Source organism: Rhincodon typus, chromosome 17 (assembly GCF_021869965.1).
Source record: "Rhincodon typus isolate 14 chromosome 17, sRhiTyp1.1, whole genome shotgun sequence".
Classification (NCBI taxonomy): Eukaryota; Metazoa; Chordata; class Chondrichthyes; order Orectolobiformes; family Rhincodontidae; genus Rhincodon; species Rhincodon typus.
The window spans coordinates 46,443,968-46,465,852 of NC_063348.1; positions in this window are offsets into that span (position 1 = coordinate 46,443,968).

The following is a 21,885-nucleotide window of genomic DNA, read 5'->3' on the forward strand; positions in this document are numbered from 1 at the left end:
ACTAACATCTTGCATTGAACTTTGACCCATTTTCATGAACAAAGTGAGTAGTCTGAACTGATCATGTGGTTCTTAAACTCAGTTGTGCAATGTGGGCATCGCTGGCTAGGCCAGCATTTATTGCCTGTCCCTGGTTGCCTTTGAGAAAGTGGTGGTAAGATGCTTTCTTGTACGGCCATCATCCACGTGCTGTAGGTATTCCCTCAATGTACTTAGGGAGGGAATTTGAAGGTTTTGACTCAGTTAACCCATTCACTCAAGAGTTATGGAGAAAAAGCAAGAAATTGGACTTGAGTATTAAGTATCACCATGATCTCATTGAATAAGGGAGCAGACTCAATGGGCTGAATGGCCTACTTCCGCTCTTCTGTGTGATAGTCTTAGGCTCCTAGAGAAATTTTCAGTCTGTAAAGATCAGTGGTCAACTGAAACTATGAATAAAAATAATTGATAAGAGAACCATTAATGCAAGTTAGCCTCATCATGTTGTCATTTTATTCGATACCTAAAATCTAACTTATCACAACTCTACGCTAATAAGGGCAGTAGGATCACATATGCATCTCGTTAAATGTAATATGTAACTTACTTGATGAGGCTACTCATGAAAACTTTAGAACGGTTTCAGTAGAAGTGATCTGTATTGTGTATTTCAAAAGCATTTAGCATTCAGAACATCAGCCATACTGATTGAAACAGGCTGGTTGCATGGCTGTATTGCAAAATCCAGTTGTTTGATTTGGAATCACAGACAGAGCTGTTGAGCTAATGTGTTTACAATATTTTATGCTTTTATCTATATTTGATAAAAGTAATTATTTGTGTGATGAGCTATTGTTTCTTGCATTTCTGATGAGCATTATACCAATCATCTGAGGGAACAGTAATGTCTGAGCAACAAGACAGTGAAACAGCACATTTATTTGACCTAAGAATAAACACTGGGGAGAATTGAATCTTTCAGTGTGGGAAGAAGGAAGCTGAGGAGGAGGACAGCATTTTACCTGTCCATAGTTGGCAGGATAGTGTATGTGCACACTTAAAGGGTTGGCTCCATTTCTCTGTGATGTCTGATGCTAATGCTTTTGACTCTGACAGCAGATGAGACATGTGTCACATTCATGCATTCATTCTCATGCCAATTGATGCCCCAACCTGGTGTTGCGAAGTTAGGTAGAGTATTTGTGGATTGGGCAGCAGGACGTTAGAATTTCATGTTTATAAAATATTGTTGTTTGTGAAATGCTGGGTGGGGGAGGAAGCATTGCATGGTCCCTTCAAAAGACTGTGCTTTTTCTATGCTTGGAGATGTCTATGAGCAGCTTGAAAGTTCATAAGTACAGTGAGCACCCGAATTGGAACATATGTATCGAAAGGCTGTACTGTTACCAGGCCCAGCAGCATTCTTACCAAGATAACAGATTTTTGAATTTAGCCAATCAATTTGAACCAAGCACTTAGATACCAAAACCCTATCGAATTTGAATCTGAGATAACAAGGTGTACAGCTGGATGAACACAGCAGGCCAAGCAGCATCAGAAGAGCCGGAAAGCTGACGTTTCGGGTCTAGACCCCCAAAACATCAGCTTTGCTGCTCCTCTGATGCTGCTTGGCCTGCTGTGTTCATCCAGCTCTACACCTTGTTATCTCAGATTCTCCAGCATCGGCAGTTCCTACTATCTCTGTAACGAATTTGAATCTGATGGTTTTGACAACCTAGGACCAATTTGAATGTAAGAAATTGATATGACATCAGGGATATAAAAGAAGGAGGCTGTTGGAAAATTGGCAGAGCTAACTGCTATCTGCTAGAGAGAACAGATCTCCAGTCCTTACAGAAAGCACCGCCTATTCACAACAGTACCACGGCACTCCTAACTAAGATTTTCAGACAGAAGAATTCACAGAGAAAGCATTCCTGATGGAAAAATTGATGGAGAAGGCACAGAACATTCCAGAAGACATAACCTGGTTGTAATTTTGAGAGGCAAAATCCTATTGTTTTGTTGTATTTGTGGGACTTTTATTTATTGGAACAGCATACCATTACAATCTTGCATTATTCAGGAATATTTGGCAGTCAGAAGGGATTTATTTGGTTTGTTAATAGTTAATTTGTGCATTGTTAGAGTCGGATAAATAAATTGTTACTTGTTGATTTTAAAGTGAGTGTCAGGGATTTATTTGCTTTAACCACTAGAAACTGCTGAAAGACAGGTTACACTCCTTTTCACACTCCTTTTAATGAATTATAGGGCAAGGTGCTCCTCTTTGTGTGTTTCAGTTTTGGTTCTCAAAGGGGGTCAGTCACCGTTTTATAACACTTCCATGGGAAAGTGAGCAGGGAAATCTGAAATACATTATGTAACAATTGTGGTAAATATAGACTATGTCTTATTAACCACTGCAAAGGATACAATTGAGCAATTAAACTACCATGGTCTCCGGTTAAAAAAAGATCAAACACCTCAAGGACTCTATAGACGTTTACTCTAAAAGTTTTCATATTTCATGCCTGTACCTTTATTAATAGATTATTTGTGTTCATGGGTAGAACCTTATACCTTGATTTTATTATTGACCATTTTTGATTGTGGACTGAAATTTTTAAAAACATCTTTCTTTTTTCCATAAAAATCAAGCATTGATGAAGATTACAGCACTTCTTGAAAATAAAGCAATCTGATCCTCACTGTAAGAGCAATTTACACAGTTGCTGTCAAAAGTAGAGTGAAAACTTTGTAAAGAAGCTGGAGCCAAGTGGTGCATCCAAATGGAGATGAAGCTGGCAACCAATAGCTGTTTGGTACGTGGACCAATGGCCAGTTATTGATTACAAAAGCCTTCTGTCTACCAACAAACATGTGATTCATTCCCAGCTAGCTTGCGGCTATGAACAAAATGGGAAGAAGTCATCAGGTCTCCAAAAGGTTTAGGAGCTGTCTCTGTTCTCAACGGTAAAAGAAACACTTTAACACTGAAGAAATCCTTTTTTTCCTTCAGTAGTTGCTGTAAGCTGTAGCTTTTAATTAACAAGTCAGAGCCTTTTATAAGTGTGAACCAGCTGCTCCGTGCTTCCTGGAATCAAGTGAAAGCATCTGGAGAAGGAACACCTTCTTGCAGTTTTCTAATCAGTCCAAGAACTATCTTAGCAAATATTGTGAACAGGAACCACTGAACAGCCTTCCTAGTCTTTCCCTCTGCCCATGATATCCATGTATTTTATCCTCTCTCTGTTTGTCTGCATATGTTTGTGGAAGGGGAGGTGGTTTATGAAGAGGTTACAATTTTGAACAATGGAGTAATATGTCAATGTTTTGTGATTGTTTACCTGTAGCCAGGGCCTAGTTATTCGTAATAAGAAGCTATTCTCATTAAGTACAGAAACCTGGCTCATACTTTCTGTCAACATAGGTCTGAAAGATAGGTAAATTGGAGAAATCCTCATACTTCAAAATCCTGACACTTTTTGATGCCGCCAGGAATAATTGGGGTTTTATTTGCATTGCACTACCTCAGTGAGGCTTAACAGGTTGGGTATATGGTAACTTCAGCTCACTGCTGGTTACTAAGAGTCACCTTGTTGAAACCTAGGGAAGAATCTTTTTCTATCAGAAGGTAGAGAAGCTGTGGAATCAGCATGGACTGGCTGGACCAAAGGATCTGCTTCTGCCCTATATGGCTCTATGTTGAAGGCTGGATCATTAAGTATACTCAAAGCTGAGACAGACAGCCTTCTGATCATGAAGGAAACCAAGGATTTTGTGGACAAGGCATAAAATTGGAGATGAGAATATAAGATCAGCCATTGAATGGTGGAGTGGACTCGATAGGCTAGATGGCCTTCTGCTATACCTATTTACAGGGAGGTAATGGCCAAGTGGTATTATTGCTAGACTCTTAATCCAGACAGCCAGATACCATTTTGGGGATCCAGGTTCAAATCCCGCCACAGCAGATGGTGGAATTTGAATTCAATAAAAAATATCTGGAATTAAGGATCTAATAATGACCATGAATCCATTGTCGATTGTCAGGAAAAACCCATCTGGTTCACTAATGTCCTTTAGGGAAAGAAACTGCCATCTTTACCTGGTCTGGCCTACATGTGACTCCAGACTGGCAGCAACGTGGTTGACTCTGAATTGCCCTCTGGGCAATTAGGGATGAGCAATGAATGTTGCCTAGCCAGTGACGCCCTCATCCCATTACTGAATAAAGATTTTAAAAATTTCTTATAGTCTTGTGGTCTTATGGACCCCATGGGGCAGTAAAGTTACAAAGTTGTTAAATATAATTCAATGGCCGTTGAAGATAATAAGTATGCCCTCACAGGCAGAAAAAGCTGCTTATATGTTTATGTATATTTCATCATTTGTAGGGGGTTTTCTTTATGTAACAATAATATCTGAAAAAAGTTAAGAGCTGGCATCACAAACAATGAGACAAAGTGCTGAGAATATGAAAGAGTAAAATGGCAATACAATGCTCCAACAGTATGTTACTTGGTTGGTAAAATAGACAATTGCAGCTTGGTTGAAAGGAAACAGAGTCATTGGACCTAAGGGCACAGTTGACTATTACAACCACTGGCAGTATTAGCCCTGTGGTGCATGTTCATATCAGCTAACACACAGTTTGATATCATTCTGTCTGTTCATTTAGAGTTTACACAGTCACTATGGAATGTTCATTGTCCTGTAAAATGAGGGTTGAAGAGTATCATCAGGAGATGCAGCCTGCCTCTGATGTAGTATAATCTTCCTTGCATTTGTTCAACATTTATTTATAGAAGAAATGAAAGAATCATGTAACTTAAACAAAGCTTAAAATTGGCATCACTACTCAAGCTATTATCTCAGTGACCTTTACCAGGAGCAGGGTAGAGTACATGCAGTCCCTGGACTGACATTCCAAAGAAAAAGTAGAAAGGCAGCTAATTTGACAGCGCTGCAAGATTCACATCTTATCCTGCCTGACCTTCTAATGGGAAACAGTCGCATATTGGACCAAATAATTCAATTTCCAATGGGTGCCCCATAAAATGGGTGTTTTAAAAATGCTCAAAAAATAAAAGAGACAAGAAAGTCATCAAAACCTTCTTCTGGCATGTTCCTCCCACATCTACTCCTCGGTCTTTAGCCTTGCTATGTTACCTGTTGACCAGCCAGTCCAGACTGCTACTGCCCAAAATGATGCAGTTTGCAACAAGGCCTTGCAAGCCAAAAGCTATGTCAGGACATCCTTCATGGCCAGCTGCAATCTTCTCCACTGAAAATCAAAAGCCTTTCACTGGTCATATTACAAGGGCACTGGATTAACACTGTGTAAGAGTACGAGAACAGGCAAAGATACATTGAAGACAAATACTAAGTGAATGCACAAGAGTAAGGAGTTTACATTTACATTCAATACAGTATGATATCATTTACAAATTTATGTTGAAAGGCTTATTTTCTCGCTGTCTTTATTTTTGCATTTTGATCTACAGGATGCTTTCATTATCAGTGACAGGAGAAGGCTTAGACATATTGCTAATTGGGAAACTATGGAATATTAATTAATATTGCACTGAGATGAGTTCTTCTTGGAGACCTTGGCAAAGGGAGACTTTCAATATTGCATCTTCCTTTCCCCACCACTTCTTCCTGCTCCTCATTATGATCCTGAATTGCTTAACACTTGGCCAGTAACAGTGGCTAACTGTTTCTCATGATAGCAAAGCTGTGTGACATAACTATGAATATTTGGCACCTTTTTTGCTGAGTACTGTTGGGAGGGTGAACTCGTATAATATGCCAATGGTTTGATCTACCACATTCAGTGTTATTGGATAGCGTACATCATGAGAATATTGCACATGTGAATGGGATGGGGTTAACTCATTAACGACATGGTCTTGTCTCCCAGTAATCACTTTTATTAAAATGGTTCAAATACAACAGGCAGAGAATGAAAGCATCATGATTGCTGACATCAACCTACATGATTCCAACCAAATGTCTCACTGTAAGAGAACTGTCAAGGGAGTAGCATTCCTTACTAGCTCCATGCATGGAGGAGTCTGCACATGGCATGAACTAATGAACATGCAAAAGGATCACTGATGCATTGCAGCATGTTTAAGTTGGAAATCAAAGCAAAACTGCATGCTTTGTCTTCCTTATGCTCTCTGGAATGGGTTATAAAAGTGACACACCTAATATGGCTGTCAGATTTAATTCCTCCTATGAAAATTGTTTGGAATAGTTGGCGACCAGTCTGCTGAAGGAACAGAGCTTCTTGGTTTAGTTGTCCCATTCCTAGAAAATTCTTAATAAAAACCAAAAGAACTGTGGATGCTGTAAGTTAGATACAGAATAGAAATTGCTGGAAAAGCTCAGCAGGTCTGGTAGTATCTGTGGAGAGAAATCAGAGTTAACATTTTGGGTTGAATGAGCCTTCCTCTGAACAGCCAGGCCTACTGAGCTTTCCAGCAATTTCTATTTTTGATTCTAGAAAGTTCTTGTTGCGAATCCAATATGAAACCTGATTATTTTCTCAAAGAACCTCCGGAAAAGTCCTCAATACTGTGTTTCCTAGGGAAGTTGTGTTTGCAAAGATCCCAGAGACTACTCTTTGTATTTGGTAACACCTGATTACACTTGCCAGAACACCAGATACACAGACATCTGAACATTCTGCACCTTATCACAGAAAAAAGTCAATCTGTGTCTAACTTCAAAATAGTTGATGATCTGTCCAGGTAGTGTTTCCAACACCTCAACACATATTCAACTGGAAAACATATGTGAGAGGGTGAACTGGACTACTGAGTACAAAGAAGGCACTACTGGTTTCAAATTAATATTGTATGCTAATTAACATCACAAGCTTCTCGCTCTGCTTATTTTCACTGTCTGCACATCAACAAGATCTGGTAAGATTTAGCCTACTGGTGTGAATGCCATTTTGGTGCTCTGAGCATATTTGTCAGACTCACTAAAAAGGTTAATAATTCCAATTTATCTCTGCTTTGATGTGCTTCCCAGGTATCATGAACAAGAAAGTAACCCCCACTGTCCCAATACTATGGCGACAAAGACACAAATGGCATCATCAGAATATTTGGTGCAAAGATATTTAAGCAAACAGGAAAGAACCATGGAAATCTTTAAACATTACTTCCAAATGTTTCTACAGTATTACAGCTCAGCCAAGCAGCACTGGAGCCAATTTTAATAGGTAAAGAGATGACTGAATATTGTACCAATGTAAATACTGAAAAATCATGTTTGTGTTCAGATAATGCCATTTTGGAGTAATTTTAATGTAATCAACAGCAATGGCACCAGTACAAAACTTACTGAATAACTGAATGGGGTATTAAATGTGCAGTAATCTGACATAACAGATCTTTGTCCATATTCCAATCAGTTATGCTCACTTTACACATGTCGATTAGGCATAGCCAATTAGAAAATCTACACTAATTAGTAGTATTTACATTTTGGCAGAATGCTATTCAAAGTGCCTTTCCTGCCTTTGGCTTTTCCATAATAACCCATTTTCTCTGCTGATACATTGGCCAACATGCAGTTTTCCCAATCACGCAAATAAATGCTGGGAAATCAGTGTCTAACGATTGTACAAGCCAAATGCAAGGAAAACACAAAGCAGCAAGCATATTCATCAGACTGAGGGCTCTTGTGGTACAGTGGTAATAACTTCAGAAAACCTGGGTTCAAGTCCACCAGTTTCACAACATATCTGAACAGGTTGATTAAAAATAAGTACTGATCAGGTTGATTACATCTCTGATAACAGCTGTATTGACTGCACATTATCGGCTACTGTGTTACTTGCAGGAGTACTGACAATAGTGTTGAGCATGTAACTACAACATAAATTAAAATGATGGCCCATTAATTGTGGTCAAACTAAGTATGTTATTTACTAGCAACTGGTACAACAACAACTTTAGGAAATGTGGGTGTACGATTAGAAACGTAGAAACCAAGATGGGGTGGCATGGTGGCTCAGTGGTTAGCAATGCTGCCTCACAGTGCTAGGGACCCGGGCTCAAGCCCAGCCTCGGGTGACTGTCTGTGTGGAGTTTGCACATTCTCCCCGTGTCTGCGTGGGTTTCCTCCCACAGTCCAAAGATGTGCAGGGTAGGTGGATTGGCCATGCTAAATTGCCCAAAGTATTCAGGGATGTTCAGGTTAGGTGTGTTAGACATGGGGAAATCAGGGGTAGGGGAACAGGTCTCAGTGGGATACTCTTCAAAGGGATGGTGTTGAGCCAAATGGCCTGTTTCCACACAGTACGGATTCTATATTAAAAAAAAATAGGAGCAGGGGTAGGTCATTCATCCCTTCAAGCCTGCTTTGCCATTCAATATGATCATGACTGATCATCCAACCCTGAGCCTGCTTTCTCCCCGTATCCTTTGACCCTTTTAGTCCATAGAACAATGTCTGTATCTTTCTAGAACACCTTCAATGTTTTCGCCTCAAGTTTCCTGTGACAGAGAATTTCACATGCTCACCACTTTCTGTGTTAAGAAATTTCTCTTCATGTCTATCCTAAAAGACTTAGGATCCTGATTATGGACTTGCTTGTCATCAAAAACAATCTTTCTGCATCAACCCTGTCTAATCCTGTTGGAATTTTATAGGTTTCTATGAGATCCCTCCTCATTCCCGAATATAGTCCTATCCGATCGAGTCTCTCCCTATGTGTCAGGACTGCCATCCCAGGAATCAGTCTAGTAAACCTTCTTTGCACTCCTTCAAATAATCAGAATATCCTTCCTCAGATAAGGAGACCAAAACAGTGCTCCAGAGGTATGGTCTTACCAATGTCCTGTACAGTTGCAGCAAGATATCCCTGTTCCTGTACTCAAATCCTTTAACGCTTAATTCTTTCCCCTTCACAACTTTCTTGCCAACCAATCTTTGTACTATCAGTAAATATATCAAAAGATACTTTGATTCCTTTATCAAAGTCATTTATATTAATTGTAAACGATTAAGGCAACAGGACTGATCCCTATGGCACACCACTCATTGCATCTTGCAAATCAGAAAATGAAGCATATATGCCTATTTTCTATTTCCTGGTGTCCAGCCAATCTTTGGTCCCTGGTAATATGGATCACATGTATCATGAAACTTTATTTTTCACAATAACCTTTGATGTGGCATCTTATCAAATGCCCTTTTAAGAGTTCAGAAACAAATGAGGGGGGATCTCATAGTGACTTATAAAATTCTAACAGGACTGGACAGCATAGATGCAGGGAGGATGTTCCAGATGGTGGGTGTGTCCAGAACCAGGGGTCACAGTATGAGGATTCGGGGTAGATGATTTAGGACAGAGATGAGAAGACATTTCTTCACCCAAAGAGTGGTGAGCCTGTGGAATTCATTACCACAGGAAGTAGTTGATGCCAAAACATTGAATGTATTCAAGAAGTGACTAGATATAGAACTTGGGGTGAATGGGATCAAAGGCTATGGGGAGAAAGCAGGATTGGGCTATTGAGTTGGACGATCAGCCATGATTGTGAAGAATGACGGGGCAAGCTTGAAGGGCCAATGGCCTCTTCCTGCTCCTTCCTTTTTATGTTTTGATGTGCTGGCTTTCTCCTCAAAGAAGTCCAACAAATTTGCTTAACACGATTTCCTTTTCACAAAGCCATGTTGACTTTGCCCGATTACCTTGATGTTTTTCTAAGTGTCCTGCTAGAACGTCTTTAATGATACCTCTTATCATCTTCCCAATGTTAATGTGTTAACATAGAATGCAACATCAACCAACGGCTGCTTCAATTGAGAACTTCCCATTCAAGCCATCCATGTTTTCTCCCATTCTCATTTTCAGTTGTTAGGACATGGACTTTGATTGCAGTGGTTTATACTTGCTTCTGCAGGATGACTGACCACAAGATCTCCCACTCTGACTGTCTGTCATTTTGAAAGGATCTACAGGCTAACAATCAATCTGAAACTATAAAAACAAAAGAACAAGGAACAAACGTAGGCCACTCAGCTTTTTGCATTAGAAAAGTTTTGTGGCCTGTAAGTCATTATTCAACATGCATTCCAATGAACAATGGTTTATGATTGTTTAAAAGGTTCCCCTATTGGTACAACTCAAATCTAATTTCTCAGATTTTAATTTAGAAAGACAGATGGTATAAATAGAATACATGTACAGAGCAACAAAAATTCCATTCCTAATACGATTTTCATGGTACAAACTCAATTTGGTATTCATAATCACCTATTGGGCGAACATTGGCTACGGGTAGAAAGTATAGATGGTTCAATGATTGAGACGGTTTGTCCATTTTACTGCCAGTACAGAAACTGACAGAGATGAATCTAACAATAAAGTACTGTATCAAAAACTATTAATCAAATTGAGAAGCATTCAACTGAGTATCTAATTCATAACAGCAAAACAAACTTAGCTGAAATCTAATCCAAAGGTTCAATAGCACTTAGAATATCCCACTAAAAATTAACAAGGCACAATCTACTTTGTGTAATGCAGGAAGGATATTATGGCTTAGATATTCAATTGGACATCTTGCACATTGGGTAACAATCCCTGAGTTGGAACTGGGAGGCCCATGGATTATTCAATATAGGGTCTCAAAGTTTACTTATAGAAGTCCACTGAAGTGCAGAATTCCCAGTTACAGCTTTCAGTGTAGACCTAAGTGGAGAAAGGTTGCAATTGCAAGACAGGAAGGACATCTGAGAGAATGCAGGAAATTCGACATTATTTGAAATGTACGTTTGGAAAAGGGTTTGCTGTGCACATCTTAATTTCCAATACTTTCTTCCTTAGAGTAACACTTCCTGTTCAGAGTGTCAAATTGGCAAATTAGCCTGTTAAGCATGAATGATATATCCAGCAACACTAACTTCTACTGTTTTAGAGGTTAATCCATTGTCTCTTCACGGCAAAGGAAGAATAGGTTTTGACTTTGAACATTCAGTGAAAGTGATTATAGATAAGGTGATCATTGAACAAACATTCAGAGTCTCACAAAGCATGAATGTAAATTCTAAGTTTATATGGTCAGCAAACAAATTCAGAAAATTACCTTTTAGTCTCTACTTTTCACAAACAACTCATTCTGTGATGACAACATATCACCATTAGAACGGTATTAATTTAAAAGGTTAGAAATGTTGTAAATTCCAAAGTCTTATTTAAGAAAGGCAGGTGAGGTAAAGGCACAATATTACAGACCTGTCAGTTTAACATTAATTGTGGAAAAGTTATTGTAATCCATCATCAGGGTCATACAGTGAGTGTTTAGACAAGGATGAGATTATCAAATGATCAAATTGCCAGCATGGACTTGTGAAACATATCTAATTAATTCCCCTTATTTTATTTGTGGAGGTCACTAACATGAAGAACAGGGAACTATTTACTGACACTACCTACAAGGGCCACCAGCAAGCATTATCTAGGATTCCATACAAGAGTATATGACCACAAGTCAAGGAATACAAAATTGAAAGCAATCTTGTGACATGGGAATTGTTTGTGAAGGAAATTTAAAGGATATGTGCTCTGGTTGCTTAGCTGTAGCAAATAGTGCTCCGCAAAGAACTGCACTAGTGCTTTACACATTCATTATGCACATCAATGTTTTGGAAGAATGATGAAAGAGCACATGGGAGGTATTATCAGCACTACGATCACCATTGTAAATTACGAGTACTTAAGAACAGAAAATACGAAATATAAAATACTCAACGTCCCAGAGAATCAGCCCATCAAATAAAGTTCTTTTCAATTCATTCACAGCCCATGTTAGAAGGAAAATGAAGTCATCTTTGTTTGAGATTGCAGGGTATAAACTCAATACTGGAGTGCAGGTCATGGAATCAGTCCTTTAATTTTGTAGAACAAACTGAACTTTGCTCCTGTGTAGACAGGTTCCACCTGGGGAATGAAATTACGTTAAAAGTTCCCTCTGAGACTTGACTGAAAATAATCCAGAAATAATATAATTTAGGTAAGATGAGCTATACAGGTACATCACAGAGTGACTGGAAAAGTGGGTGTTGATCCAACTTAGTGCATTGCAACTCACAGAGCTTATCATAGATTTCAAATGTGCGCTTCCAATTTAATATTTTCCATAAAAGCCTTTGTATAGTGCAATTAAAATATTGCTAGAGACCTACAGTCTCTTCTAAAATGTTTTGAAATCAAAGTTCAGAAGACTGTCCATTCTTATGATGCATGCCAGACTGCTTCCATTGACGCTGTCTACACATGCCACTGCCTTGGGAATGCATCCAACATAATCAAAGATTCCCCCACCCTGGCTATACTCTCTTTCACCCACTTCCCTCAGGCAGAAGATACAAAAGTTTGAAAACATGTACCAACAGATTTAAGAACAGCTACTTTCACAGGAAAGATGTGGAAGCATTGGAAAAGGTGCAGAGGAGATTTATCAGGATATTGCCTGGAATGGAGGGAAGGTCTTACGAGGAAAGGTTGAGAGAGCCAGGGCTTTTCTCTTTAGAACAACGAAGGATGAGAGGTGACTTGATAGAGGTGTACAAAATGATCAGAGGTATAGATAGAGTGGACAGCCAGAGACTTTTTCCTAGGGTGGAGATAGCTATTACGAGGGGGCATAGTTTTAAAGTGAGTGGAGGTAGATATAGGGGAGAGGTCAGAGGTAGGTTCTTTACTCAGAGAGTGGTCGGGGCGTGGAATGCATTGCCGGAGAGGCTAGTGGAGTCGGCCTCATCAGGGGCATGTAAGTGGCTATTAGATAGGCATATGGATGATAGTATAAGGTAGGGGTGGAGGTTAGATAGACTTTATGATTAGGGTAAAAGTTCAGCACAACATCGTGGGCCAAAGGGCCTGTACTGTGCTGTACTGTTCTATGTTCTATGTTCTATGTTCTTCCCTGCTATTATCAAACTTAAGAATGGACCTCTCATGTATTAGAGTTCATCTTTCTCTGCACCTTCGTTGTAGCTGTACCACAAAATTCTGCACTCTGTTCTATTGCCCTGATGTACTAATGTAAGGTCTGATTTGTCTGGTTAGCATGTAAAACAAAACTTTTCACTGTATCTCAATACATGTGACAAAAATAAATCAAATCAAATCAAAGTCTTTTAATATTTTTGTTAGACTCTAGGAACTTATGAAATATCTCCATATGTTACAAGTAACAGCTCAAAGAACTGATTGTTTGTGGATGTTTGCGAATGCTTATCAGTGATCCTGGCAAAAGCATAACCATAATTTTTCTTCATAACTCTACAATATAAATTACAATATGGATATAAACCCAGTAGATCTAACATACAGCAACAACTGTAAAGAGCTGTGCTACCTATTCAGTACATACACCCGCTTCGAGGTTCAAATGAAAGCCTTTCAATTGATCTTGACTCCACTGCTAGTTGCAATGTTTTGATGGAGAAAGTCCAGTGCCAAGAGCAGCATCATTCTTCCTCTCCTTTCCATCACTGTCATCAACACAAATCAAAAAAGAAATCTGACAGTTAGTTATCTGTACCACTAGGACACAAAATAAGCTGTCACTCTCAGCAACAGTCAGTTACTGTCAACAGGAAAAGAAAACAGCGCAATTAGTCTCTTCAAAAGGAAACATTTTCCTCTTTCAGAAAACCAGCCTTAACCAGACATCAGGTGAGAGGCTAAAATTGAAATTAAAAAGAAAACAGACAGTGCTTGTGTAACTCAGCAAGCTTAGCAGCATTGGCAGAGAGCGAAACAGAGTTAACAATCCTCTTTGGAGAAATTATAACTGCCTTAAATTCAGATTATTCAGATCAGAAGCCTGTTAGAAAAGCAGCAAAAGACTGTCAAAAGTGGCAAGAGATCATCTCTGTCTCTAAATTATCGGGCAGAACAGATGAATTACACTCAATAGCATTGTGTAATGGCTCCAGGCAATGTTCCCATTAATTGTATCTGAAGGTGTGCACATGGGAATTGGCATGCCGATGCTGTAAATAGAGTTGATTTACAACTCTGGAAGACATTGCTATGCACTGACCTCAAAGGTCTGTGCAGAAGCAAAAAGACAGCAATGGTGGATTTAGAACCCTGAGGCAACTTTGTGATGGTGTCATAGACATAAAATGTGTCATATGGGTGGAGTTAAGGTGAGACAAGAGTAAAACACATGGAAAGCGAGGTAAATTCCTAAAGTCTAGCCCTGTGAATATTAGAAACATTTGCAAAGATACATGTGCAGCAGTTTGATTATCAATAGGTAGGTGGTAGAGATTACAGAATACACTTTAACCTTTTGGTTGGGCAGTTTTGCCGAAATCTTAGCTGATGTTAGATGGATAAGACAATTAAGAGAGATAATTGAGAACAGTTAAGAAACAGATGACCTCAGTGCAGGAGTTTAGTTTTAATATTCCTGACTACAAGTGGCTGGTGAAAACCCTGAAGGGGTTATTTGTAGCTGAGAAAGTATAAGCTCAGTTTTAATGATGTCTCAGGGAAGAGGCTAGCAAATTATTTCAACTGGGACTTGAAGCAATGCTAAATGAAGCCCCATTGATGTGAGAGAAAAGGGAATTCTCTCTGGTGTCAATACTGTAGAGGAATGTTGTTGGAATTACTGAGATTGTAGTTTACTATGTGTTGCAAAATCGACCATCCTGTGTTAAAAGTAACTTGTTCGGTTTATTCTATTTTATCTTTGATTCTTTTGCATGATAAACTTCTGTTTTATTTTTAAAACTATATCTCCACTATTGTGTGCTTGCATTTCATGAAAGACCAGTTCATTAAAAACCACACAGAAAAGAAATACAATTTATCAAACCAGATTTCAGTCTGGGATCTGTCTTGTCCAGTAATAATATTAGTTGGGATCATAACAGTATTGCCAGCTGATTTGAAGCTGTGTGCAGCCAAAGGCTGAAGTGATGTTGTATGCTGCACTGACATTCAAATATCACACATGTGTGAAGTAAGCATGTATCAACAGTCAACAGCAATCTTCCTAATTGTGGAAGAAAGCAAGCTTTGCCCTCAAATAGAATATTGGAACTCACACACTCTTTGAAAACTGTCTTTGAATTCTAGTATTCCAAAGGAATAAAGAAACTTAAATTGTCTTACAAAGTTACTTTGAAAGTGTGTGCCAGACCTATATGACTCTTTTATACCTAGGAAAACCCTCATCCACTAACAACATTAGCAATGAAACAATTGGATAAGGATCAGTATGGGGGTTATCTCTGTGGTGACTGAACTTATAGAATGGTGCTCAGGTACGGTCACAGTGACCAAGTCCAATGGCTCCATATAAATTTGTGTGGATCTCAAAGTGATAAAGCATTTGCTAGAGAAACACATCCTGCAATATCAAAGGCTAATTTATTGAAACAATATCGATGGAAAGGTGTAATACAACGGTGAGTATTTGAGGTGTCTCATGCAGAGGGACCTGCCAAACCCATTAGTTGCTCCAGTTTTGCTATTTCACTAGTGGGAGGCTTCATCAAATTTTCATCAACTGTAAACACCATAAGACCATAAGACCTAATGCTGCATGAGACATCTTGGATGCTCATCATTTTATCACACCTTTCTGTCAATATTGTTTCAACAAATTAGCCTTTGGTGTCATTTTTGTCTCAAAGATTTTTTCAATGTCCTATTTTCAACATTCACAGGGACTAGATGGCATCTAATATATGATGAAGCCACCTAGCTGCATGACAGATGTTAACATTTCTTTATTCATTCATGGAATGTGGGCATTATTGATTAGACCAGCATTTATTGCCCATTCCTAATTAGCCAGAGGGCAGTTGCGAGTCAACCACATTGTTGAGAGTCTGGAGTCACATGTAGGCCAGAACAAGGAAAGATGGCAGATTTCCTTCCCTAAAAGACATTAGTGAACCAGAAGGATTTTATAATAACTGACAGTGGATACATGGTCCCTTCAGACTAGTCTTTTTTTCAGGTTTTTTTTTATTGAATTTAAATTTCACCATCTGCCACACCTCAGAATATTAGTCTGTGGTTCTAGGCTACCAGTCCAGTGATATTACCATTATACCACTGCCTCCTCAATTTAATTCCCGCGGAGGTTTATAAATAGCCTTTATGCTGAATGATAAGTATGGTTTCTCTCAGGATTCCATTCATTTCCTGGGCCATATCATCATAATCTGATCCCCAGAAAACTGAAGTCCTCAAAAACTTTCTGATTCCACATCAGTGCATAATTTAAGTCTGGGTCTGCTGAATCAATTGGCTAAGTTTTACCACACCTCACCTCTGTCACAGAGCCTTTGAAAACTCGTAAATTTGGTTTTGGGACATGCAGCAACAGTTGACTTTCAGGAGATTAAGGCCATGCCGATCTACACTGACATTGAAGTCCATTACAATCCATTATATCTCATGATTACTGTTGTGCCTCAGCCACATGTATCTGGACAGTTCTTTTTCAGAGGCAGCTGAAAGGATATAGAAAACTTGTACATTACACTTAAGGGCATTATCGAATACAGAAACCCAATACACCATCATTGAGAAAGAGTTTTTGAAAACTATGTTGAAATGCAAAAATAATTCCAATTATATTTTGTGTCTCAATGTTATGATTGAGACAAATGATAAACAATTGATCTTCTTGATGGATGAATAAAAAAGCTTATCAAAGTGCCTCTTCATTAACACTGGTTTTTCCTCAGATTTATGAGATTCTTAGCTGAGACACAGCATGATCAAGGCAAGTATCAGTTGTCAGCAGATACTATTTCCAGAGACATGCTTAAGGTATTCAGATCTGCTGATAAAAGTTTGGGGCTGAACTACACTCATATGCCCAGTCAACAGCATTATCTTTGAAGGGCATGTCAAACAAAACCAAAAGAAAAAGCCTGAATGCATCACTGTGTAGAGTATTGCTGACAAGAATGACTTGGAGCTCGTTTTGTAAACATTACAATGAAGCTTTATCTTGAACACAGGCAGCACTTCTCTGTTTGAGTTAGAAGGAGAAGCTGGACAGGCTGAAACTTTTCTCTCTGGAGTGTAGGAAGCTGAGGGGTGACCTTATAGTGGCTTATAAAATCATGAGGGACATAGATAAGGTGAGTAGTCAATGTCTTTTCCCTAGGGTAGGGCAGTACAAAATTGGAGAGCATAGGTTTAAGGTGGAAGGGGAACGTTTTTAGAGACTTAAGGGGCAACTTTTACACGCAGAGGTGGTGCATATGTGGAATGAGCTGTCAAAAGTGGTAGAAGTGGATACAATTACATTTAAAAGACCTTGGACAGGTACATAGATAGGAAAGAGTTAAAGGGATATGGGTCAAATGCAGGCAAATGGGACTAGTTTAGTTTAAGAAACTTGGTCAGTATGGATGAGTTGGGCCTAAGGGCTTATTTCTGTGCTGTATTAGTCTATGACACTATGACTCTATGACTGTATATATTAAAATAACCAGTGCTAAAATAAAACCATTAATATATGATTCTACATTTCGTAAAAAGTGGGGAAGAGCACTTTATCCACTGGATAATATACTCTTATACATCCAATCACTTTCACAATGCTGATTAATTTAACAGCCATTTTCCTTTTAAGATCAGGTCCTGTCATCAATTAATCTGCATTCAATTTTACTAACATTATTATACATGATTTAAATATGACATGAGATTGGAAACACCTTTCAAATTTAACTATAAAAGGTTCCTTATTCCACAACAGGCTACCCCACCCAACCCTTGTTATAGAATCTTCAAAGAAGCCAGGAACAACTCTCATAAAAGCCGGTGTTACTTCATCACAATTTGCCCACAATGGAGGAGGCAAGGCCATGATTACCGCTTTTAGTTTCACAGTCCTAGGATGATAAAATTCCACAAGATGGGAATCCTAGCTTCAATTTCCATCCAGCAATTTAAATCCATTTTTATACACAATAATGTTGGATTTTTCAATGCAGACGTGAATATAAATGGTAAGAAAACCAATATGCAGCTTGTTTTTTATGTCTGTGCACCTTCTTCCACCAACCTATTTTAGGCAGGATGTGGAAAGGACAACCAATCACTCCAAACCAATATTATCCATTCTGGTTTGTTCTGAAAAGTAATTTGCCATTTGTTCTTAAATTTGTGCCATTGTTTTTGCTGTTAAACATGTTTAACCTATGTAAACCAAAAAAAAGACATTGTTTAAAATGCCATTTGTCTTTGTTATTCATCTCAAGTTGAAAAGATTCCACAAAAGTTCTTATGGTTAGACTGAACATCATGCTCAAGGGGAGGCAATAGCCGAGTGGTATTATCACTGGACTGTTAATTCAGAGACCCAGATAACATTCTGGGAACCCAGATTTGAATCCTGCCATGGCAGTTGGTGGAATTTGAATTCAATAAATATCTGCAATTAAGAATCTAATGATGACCATGAATCTATTGTCAGGAAAAAACCCATCTGGTTCACTAATGTCCTTTCGGGAAGAAAACTGCCATCTTTACCTGGTCTAGCCTATATGTGACTCCAGACCCACAGTCGACTCTTAACTGGCCTCTGGGCAATTAGGGATGGGCAATAAATGCTGCCTAGCCAGCAATGCCCTGATCCCATTAATGAATTTAAAAACTGCCAAATCAAATTTCTGCAGTGTTAACCATTGCCAATACATCAAAAGCTATTTGTCATAGCAAGGGTTTTCCCATTTACTGGGTGGAGTCATTGTTGGGTGTAGTGGGATAATATAAGATGTTACTGCACAGACTCTTTACATTCTACAAGTGTTTCCCCAATACCCTTTTTGTTCTTTTTCCTCGTTGTGGAATAAAAACCTCTTCTATTTGACCATTAATCACAATTTCTACTATGTTTCGTCTTCTAATTAAGAAGGTATTGTGTTGACAGTTCTCTCCTAATGCCTTATAGCCAAAATTGGTATAATTTACTAACAAGATGCTGTTGTTCATCTCTGCATAACTGTCAATATTAAACGGCAACAAAGAAATATTAATTCGTCAAGTTAGAAGAATTAGCTTTATTGTCACAAGTACTGTTGTCTGTACAGAGGATATCAAAACAAAAATCTTGAATGAGATGTTTAAGTGTTATGTAGGAATAGGAAGCCCATAAACACCAAAAAGAATTGTTTCCTATAAATAGCGAGATCCAAAACTTACATTTACTAAAATAAAATTACATTTAAATGTCCTACACAGTTAATGAAAATAGGTCTCAGAGACGTAGACGTGACTGGAATTTGTTCCTGTAACCCCATTTTGTCCCAATGACATGTTGAGGATTCCTAATTAAACTAAGATTTCTATAATGTGAAATAACGTTTACATTCTTACTCTCTTACATTTTAAATCAGTAAATTTCAGTTTCATAAAGAACAGGTTCTGCAAGATACAATGGAAAATGGAGCACAGAGTAATCATTTGAAATGCACCAGTTTACATTACGGAGGGAAAGTGCGTGCATATAAAATATATATATTATACATGCAACACAGGAATGGAGTGGCATAAGATCCAACAGCAATGCAGCAAGATCTTGACACTATCATTCTTTATCTCTGGCTTCTCTATACTTTACAGGTCCCTTGATACCACCAGCCCTCCTTAAGTCAAGGAAAGGAAAATGACCTATATGTTGGGCACCACCTCAATCAACATCTGTGACATGCTGCTGAATAGTTATCAAGAGATGTGACTCAGATTAGATAAACAGAAGCATTTCATTCCTTATCATCAAATTATCCTTTCCCCGTTCATTAATAACAATCACTGCTTGGATCAGTAATGAGTTTTCCTTCAAATATTTTAATTTTAATCACCAATTAGCACAACTGTATCAAAAGTGGTAAACGTTAAAAGATCAGCAGATACAGTCTTACACTGATCAATATTCCAAACCCTTCAAGATCCAGTGAATGAATAAATAACTCCAATAAAAGAAAACATGTCCATAATTCAATGCAGCAGATGCACTAATACTTGATTTCATTGGGTTTTAAGAAATTAGATACAGAGCTTGTTTTAAGATCTCGACAAAACAGTCTGTTTTACTCAGCTTCAGTCGATAATGTTACTAAATAGATTAGACCATTTGACAGCACTGACAGCAATTCCCTCAAGAGGACAGGCAACATACTTTACAATAGGACACGAGGGTGAATGACTGCCATTATTCAACCTGACAAGATGTACACGGCTGATGGTTACACACTGCAAACAATAAAAGGTGATGTGGTTTCTCATTCCTGTTCACCCATCCCAATTTCTTTTGATGACTACTTTATGTCAGGGAGTGCATTACAGAAAATAGTTCTCCAGAATTCAGAGTACCCATGTTCTATTCAGACACACAATAAATTTGTGCAATCTTTCCTGCTTCAGAATGTTGAATGAAACATTCAAGGGAGCTGGATTAGTTTAACAAGTAATGGATCATAGCTGCCATGTGAGTCTGAGTTGATGCTCACTTTATCAAAGAAAGTTGCCCCTTATCTGCTTCTCAACTGGTGCATTCTGCTGACAGGGAAGAGCTTTTAAAGACAAATCTGTTCCCATACACAGGAACGGATTCTGCGAGTTATCACAAAGTAATATTTATGATAAAATAAAAACTGAAAGTGCTGGAGGTATTCAAAAGGTCTAGCAGCTTCTGTGGAGAGAAAAATAAAATTAACAGTTTAAGTTAGTTTGCAGCTTCTTCAGAACTTCAGTATTTAAGATAGCATGGGCCATTACATTCAGCAAAACATCTATGAGCCCTCTATTTCCAACTACTAATAATTACACTGCTCTCTTCATGCCTCCATGTTAGGGCATACAGGTTCCTCTCCAATTCAGAATTGAATTTTTGATTCAAGTAAATTTCATTTGTGAAAGCTAACCAACTCTCTTCCACAAAGGAATGCTAATAGAAGGGGGAAGAAAGGAGTGGAAATGATTGAGTATGGAAGACAATTAGCTGTGAGAGTACATGGGACCAAAACCAAATATTTGTTCATTGGAATCTTCTGCTACCATTATTTGTCTAATTGTCCACAACAATTCAAAACCAGATGTGGCAGGAATATTGAATTTTAATGTTATTAAATGGTTGTGGAATCTAAGATCAGAATTGTACCTCTATGAAGTTATTGATTCATTGACCTGTGGATGAAAGAGTCACTGGACTTGAAACATTAACTCTGATTTCTTCTCGCAGATACTGCCAGACCTGCTGAGTTTCACCAGCAACTTCAGTTTCTGTTTTTTGTTCATCCTACCATTTTCTTAAAGCTATTTTCGTTTATCTCCATGACTCCACTATTCTTCCCTATTGTATTCATCTGAAAAACTTTGTAACACAGCTTTTCTTCGGCCATCATCTTACAAGAACAGCCATTTAAAATATCTTTTCATTAACATATATTATTTTTTAAGAGCGCGCCACTTTTACAAACAGGAACAAACTATTCACCCTTTTGCAGTCCCTCAATCCCTGTCTTGGAAGAGCCTTGGGAGATAGTAGGAACTGCAGATGCTGGAGAATCCGAGACAACAAGGTGCAGGGCTGGATGAACACAGCAGGCCAAGCAGCATCATAGGAGCAGAGAGGCTGACGTTTCGGGCCTAGACCCTTCATCAGAAAAGGGGGAGGGGAAGGGGGTTTTGAAATAAATAGGGAGAGAGTGGGAGGCGGATAGAAGAGGGATAGAGGAGAGGATAGGTGGAGAGGAAACAAACAGGTCGAAGAGGCGGGGATGGGGCCAGGAAAGGTGAGTGTAGGTAGGGAGTTAGGAAGGGGATAGGTCAGTCCAGGGAGGACGGACAGGTCAAGGGGGCGGGATGAGGTT